The sequence below is a fragment of the Heterocephalus glaber genome, unplaced genomic scaffold, assembly GCF_053883595.1.
Source record: "Heterocephalus glaber isolate CG9 unplaced genomic scaffold, H.glaber_assembly_v1.0 deba00001220, whole genome shotgun sequence".
Taxonomy (NCBI): domain Eukaryota; kingdom Metazoa; phylum Chordata; class Mammalia; order Rodentia; family Bathyergidae; genus Heterocephalus; species Heterocephalus glaber.
This window is the reverse complement of record NW_028258216.1, coordinates 39193-46221: the sequence shown is the minus strand read 5'-3', so window position 1 is coordinate 46221 and position 7029 is coordinate 39193.

Below are 7029 nucleotides of genomic sequence, written 5' to 3'. Positions count from 1 at the left end.
TTTGTGTCAAGATATGAGTTGCCCTTTATGCTATGAGCTACAGTCACCCACTGTGCATGGTCACCTTAACACGGAAAAAGACAGAAACACTTGGTTTGACTTGGGGAGAGATAGTGTTGGTCTTTCCAACTCAGGATTGGTATGAATGAATGAACGAAAGGTCAGGCTGTGTGTTTTTCAGAAGAACAAAGGATATTGAATCCAGGAAATCTTCAGAGGTGTGAGGAATTGTCTCATTGAGAGCAGGCTTATTAGGGGCTACACTGTACCCTCCTCCCTCAGACTCATTGCCCTTGGGGTTAATGTGAAGATGTGAGGTGACTTAATTTAGACACTCAACCTTTTGGCACTCAGAGGTTCTGGTCTTGCTGCACATGCAAGTGAAAATAGGTGCACACATGATTTTCTAGGCTGTGTGTGCATAGTCTGAGCTCCTATATTAGAGGGGTGGGTAAGAGTGTTGAATCATGCCACTGTCAGGGTTTTCCAAACATCTTGGGTAGCTTCTCCCCTGCCCTTTTCCCTTTTCCCGAAATGAGTAATCATCTTGCGGAAAACCAGCAACAGGGTGATTGCCAACAGAAAGAAAAGATTGCTAAAGCACCTCCTGTTCAGTGATTTATTTTCTATGGTTTTTTTGGTAGTGCTAAGCCCGAAGTCACAATAGTCAAGTCCTCCAAGTATTTGAGAACAAGCACATGGGACACTCTGGGGACCTTCTCATGAGTTTCAATGCTGGTCCTCAAGGCACTGTATGTGGCAATAATGGTCAGGCCTGAGGTCACATGGAGGGCAAACTGAGGGGATGGCAGGACTGTAAATGTCCACGAATGTTCTATGGATATAGTTTCCTCATTGTGACAGGAGCAGACAGAGCTGGTTCTATGCTCCCAAGCCCACCCTGACATGTCCTCTAGCGGAGCAACCCACAATGTTGTTTCGCAGGAGGGAGTGGAGCAATGGCTCCATGTCCCATGCTGGATGAATCTTACCTTGATCTTCATCACTCACAACAACTGGCATGCAGACTGGCACAGTGTAGGAGGAGAGGAATCAAGCTTGGGTTCTGATGGTCACATGGAGGTAAAAGGCAGAAAGCACAGAGATCGGGGATCTATGGAGTAGGAGGAGCCACAAGGTCAGTGTCAAAGCTCTGAATAATCTAAGGGGATTGGTGGACATTAGGGCTTGTGACAGAGGACACTTCTGCAGAGTTGGTGAACAGTAGAGTTACTTTTCACTGTAAATACATTGGGAATTATCTTTTTCTGATCTATGTGGTAGGACATGCACCTGTGAGGAAATAGGTATTTGAGGCTCCGAAAAACCTATGGGTTCAGGAAGAGCTGGTGTAAGACCAGATCACTGACAGCAACATCCCTGGAACTACAAGCACACACATGCGGAGCCATGTCCTGCAGGGTCTTAGTTCTGTAGGCCTAACTCCTCCCCGGTATCTGGCTTTCATGTCAACTGCTGAGTACAACTTTCCCGTCTGTGCCTTCCTCACCAATCCAGACTGGGTCTCTCCTCAGGCCATTCTCTGTCCTCAGGAAGTGCCATCCACAGCAGTGACACCCGGAGGAAAGTTTCTAGATCCCTACCTCTAGGTGTTACTTTGACTCTTAAATACACTTTCTATTTCCATGCAAGTTCCTCTCATTTTCTTTGCAGAAACTCAACACCTGAAACTTGTTGCAATATGAGAGCATCTTGCTTTCCCTTCTCCTCCAAGCATTCTTCTTTGAGTCAGCATTTTCAGCTGCTAGTTTCACTGTCCCTTGAGGTGGCAGCACCATCTGACCTGCCATGGTCCCTGACTCTATGGGTACTCGGTCTTCACATGGAAGCCACCACTGTAATGCTGTGGCATGTGCTGAAGTTCTCAATCATGTTTCTAAATTTAATCTGCGCTGCATCTGTAGCAGTGCAAGAATTTGTTACCTCACCCTTGGTCCTTTATATGTTTCTTCCAACCAGATGTCCTATAGTTTTTCAGTCCATCAGTGCTGATCCTTTAGGCACACTGATGCCAAAGTAACAATTTTGAATACAAAAGTTCATCTTGTTATTCAAGGCCTAACACCCTGCAACTTATCTCTAGGCTCAAACCCAGGGTTTTTTCCCTAGAAATGCTTAACTTTGTCATGTTTTCCTACTAATATCATTTTTCCTCTTGTCCCATCATGACAGAGTATGTGTCTTTCCTTGAGAGGCCTTATTCCCACCCCAGTTCTCCTTCACTTGCTCCATCTGGATCTTTCAACCTGACTCCTCTTTCTTATGGACCACATCCACCACACACCTGTCCTCTGTATGGATCCGTTTCTTCAACCCCTGTACAAATCCCCTTTGGAAATTCCTTATTAGTCCACTACACAGATTCTGCGAGATCTGGCAAAGGCTGTCAGAGGCCCGGAAATATGATCAGTTCCTCAAGGGAAGATGTTTCTGGAGACCTCCCAAGGAACAGTACTCTTTCAAGGTTCCTTATGGAATGCACATATATGTCATATGCATACTGAGCTATATTAAATCTGAACAGAATAAGATACAAAGCTGTCCAATAGGCATGAATATCTATCTATCTATCTATCTATCTATCTATCTATCTATCTATATATGAAGAAATAGGTCAGAAGTTAATGCATGGACATACAGAGCCCTTCCCATAAATGAAAATGACAGATCCAACTAAGGAACCACTGTATTGGATATTTTGTTACTTGTACAGATTATTTGGTATGAATAGCCCATGAACAATGAATTTTAAAATGCAGATAGATCTAGAGAGGCTGTAAAAGAAATGGAGTTCTACCTTTTGCAACGTCCCTTCACGATTCAACTTCATTTCTCCACAGGGCTTGTGGTGTCCACCAAATCTACCTGGAATGATTCTGCCCTCACAAAGCATGGAAATATTGCTGGTTTGTGAAAAGGAGAACTTGAGAAATGGCAAGAGTATTGTATCCTAGAAACCTCTACAATCTGCTTTAAGATCTGATATGTTTTCAGGGGCTGGGAGCCCAGAAACTTTGCAACTGCTGCAAGATAACATAGGGAAAATGCTTGAAGCCACAGGCACAGGCAAAGACTTCTTGAATCCCAATAGCACAGCAATAATATCGCAATCAGCAAATGGATTACAGCTCAAAAAGTAGCTTTGTGTTAGAGTACTTGCCTAGCACGTGTGAGGCCCTGGCTTCAATCTCTAGTACTACAAAAACAAAAACAAAAAGCATATTCAAAAAATGGGGCGACATCAAATTACAAACCTTCAACACAGCAAAGAAATCATCAAAGAAGTTAAGAGACAACTTACAAAATGGAAGAAAATCTTTGCCAGCTACTCTTTCTACAGAAGATTAATATCTGAGATATAGAAGACCTCAAAAAACTGTACACCAGAAAAACAAAAATAGCCCAATATGTAAATGGGCAATCAGTTGTGCAGTCATTTCTCAAAAGAAGTACAAGTGGAAAATAAATATATGAAAAAAAGTCCAACATTTTAGCTATTAGAGACCCTCAAGTCAAAACTACACTGAGGATCCATCTCACTATCAAAAAGAATACATAAAACAATAAATGCTGATGAGACTATGAGGACAAAAGAAGCCTTATACACTGTTGATGGGAAAGTACAACAGAAAAAAAAACATTACAAAAAGCAATATGGAGGTTCATCAAAAAACTAAAAATATATAAATCATTTGATTCACCTATACCACTCCTCTGCTATATTCCCAAAGGAAGTAAAGACAGCATACTGTAGTGATATATGCAAACCATCCATGCCTATGCCTTTAGCAATACAATTCACAAGAGATAAGCTGTGCAAACACTGTAGATGCCCATCAGTAGATGAATGGAACTATGGTAGGCATGCATAATGGGGTATTATTCAGCCATGAAGAGAAATTGTGTCACTTCACAGAAAAATGGGGGGATCCGGAGAACCTCATGTAAAGTGAAATAAGCCAACCTGAGAAAGTTAAATATCTCATGTTTTCTCTTATATAAACCACGAAAAAAGAGAGACAAAGAGACAGAGACAGGAAGGAAGGAAGGAAGGAAGGAAGGAAGGAAAGAAGGAAGGAGGGAGAAATGATTAGAAACCAAAAGGAAGACAGAAATGGGCAAATTGATCATGGGTAGGGTGGACAAAAGGTGAGAGGGATAGTGGGAATGAAAATAATCAAAAAATGTTATGTGAATGTATGAGTATACCAAAATAATTCTCATTATTTTGAATTACTATTACATACACAAGCACAACTGCACTCATGCATATATATACATACATATTACACATACACATACATATTATATATACATACATATTATACATATACATACATATTATATAAATCACAACTACCATAACAATATTAGAAGAAAATCAGAAGGATTTGGAGACCTATAAATTGGTGAGAGCGCCTAAAAATTCACATAAAAAGTATACTCCATGAAACAAAAATTAATAAATTTGACTTCATCACAATCTGCAATGCCAGTTTGTCAAACAAAAGAATTCAAGTCCTTAGCCAGGTGTGGTGTTAAACACCTGCAATCCCAGCACTCAGAAGGCTGAGGCGGGAGGATCACCATGAGTTTGAGGTCAACTTCAACTACATACTGAATTTAAGGCCACTCTGAACTACACAGGGAGACCCTGTCTCAAAAAACAAAAAACAAACAAACAAAAATCCAAGCCCCAAAGAGCAGACATTCTAAGATTGCATCTAAATGCAATTTATGAAGAAGACCAGGAAAGCAATCGTGATAAATATCAAAAAAGTAGTTGCCATGAAACTGGCAGAGGTAGAGGTGACTACAAGCATGTAAGAGAGTTCTTTTCTTGAATGTACAGTACTATATTTTTATATGGGTGGAAGGAAAAGGATGCATACTCTTGGCAATCAGGCTATACATTTAAGCTTTGTGCTTATGTTAGAACCACATTATGCCTCACCGAAGAAAAACACACACAACATGCACGTGGAGACGGCCTGCCTTAAACAGCGCTGAGTCCCTTTGAATTGGATAATCATGTCCTGTGCAGGCACTTCTACCCACAGATGCTCCCAGACAGACACAGCTGCCCATTGTCCTTACCTGACGTGTCCCTCCTGACCCACATCAGTGCTTCTCAGGTTGACCTCTGTCTTAGTCTAGAGTTCAGAATCAAGCCCCCTCAGAATTACTCTTACCACCATTTCCGGTGCCTGGTGCACCTCCTGGAATGGGGCTGGGCCCGTAGCAGCAAGTGCCCGCTACACATGGTGGTCTGAGGGGCAGCATTAGAAGGCGGCCAGTCTGCCTTGGTCTATAGCAATCACGGTGACCCCTAAGAGCTTTCAATGATGCACACAGCCGGTTGCGGCATGCATGCCATAGGTTCACCACCACTGACCTATAGTGTGTTCCTTCCTGACCAGGCAGGTTACCTCCACCATTTGTCCTGTAAGATGGATGCTGTCATAGGCCCACTCTTCAGAGAGGGAACGTGGACGGCTATGAGGGAAAGAAAGAACAGTCGCCTCTGGGCTCATGGCTGGCCCTTTCCTTCCTTCTCAGACTTCTAAGACCTGGGCTACTCTTTCCCTATGTAACCACACACCTTCTAGCGCAGGGATGCAGAATCTTTTAGAGCTTTCCATGATAAGAAACAGCCGGCTGTGGCATGTGTGCCACGGGTTTGCCACCCCTGCTCTAGCATAAACGACATCCACTGGGACCACCTGCACCTACCATAAGGCCGTGAAATCTGCAGAATAATGAGTCTCTGCACTCTGGTAACCAACCTAAGACGAGTCACCACTTCCAGAGTCAGTAATACTTGCTCTGTCTCACAATGTCATTCCAGGGGATTAAATTGCCTCCTCCATTTGAAAGGCCATCCAGAAGCATTGAAAGCATTCCGTGTAGTGGCAGCTCAGATTGGTCATCAGTGCTCTGGAGTGTGTCAGATCTCAAATTGGAGTCGGTTCTGTCTGGCTCGACCAGAGTGCCCCTTGGGCATTTCTGTAACCTCATGACCCTCAGTGTCCCTGCCTGTCCAACAAGAATGATTCCCTACCACTTCCTTGCGGGCTGTCCTGAGAGTGAGGCTAAAATAAGCCATGAATATAAATCTCCCAGCACTTCACCTTCATGTGTGTGTGGTGCTTGACATGGAACCTAGGACCTTGTGCATCACTGAGCCTCACTCCCAGCTCCCCCACTGCATTTTTTTTTCTCAGAAATATAAGCACTCAAAAGGAATGTTGTTGTTCTGATGCCATTGCTTCTGATAGTCTCGGGTACTCTGAGACCCTGGAAGCCACCTGATCATCTCATGACATCAATCCTTGCAGGATCAACAGCAGCCTTCCAGCCTTTCCATGACCTTGCACGTGCTGTCTTAGTGCATGCAAACAAAGTGTTCAGATGACCAGAAAACAAGACTCAGAAAAGCATTCTGAAAATTGCTTAATTGCTGTGCAGCCTGGGTCTCTAACCTCATCATGCTTTCTCTGAATGTAAAAGGACTGCTTAGCAAAGAGTGGCTTCCTCACAGTTGTGATGGACATTTCCCATATTATTTGAAAGACTTGGGAGGTCCTTCAGGGCCTACAGAGTGTCACTATGGCTGAGAGTTATGTGAGCCTTCCTTCTAGTCTTTCCAATGAAATCATTTGCCTCTGCTTATTGAAGTTGCTCCTCTTTCTCCCCCAACACTCTCTCTCTCTCTCTCTCTCTCTCTCTCTCTCTCTCTCTCTCTCTCTCCTTTCTCCATTCATTCATTTATAATAGTTTCTCTGTGTCACTTTGGTGTAGAGGACAGGATCTTCCCCTCCACTCAAGTGTGGTGTTGAGAAAAAAAGAAACAATTGGAGGAATCGGATTTTCAGAGAATTTGAACTCCTGACTGTTTTATTTGGAGGACAACTACAGCCCTATACTGAAAGGTGCGAACTGAAGATATCACAGGAGGCCTCTTTACTGTCCTGTCTCCTCTGTGATCTCTGGTGTCCTAATTGCCAA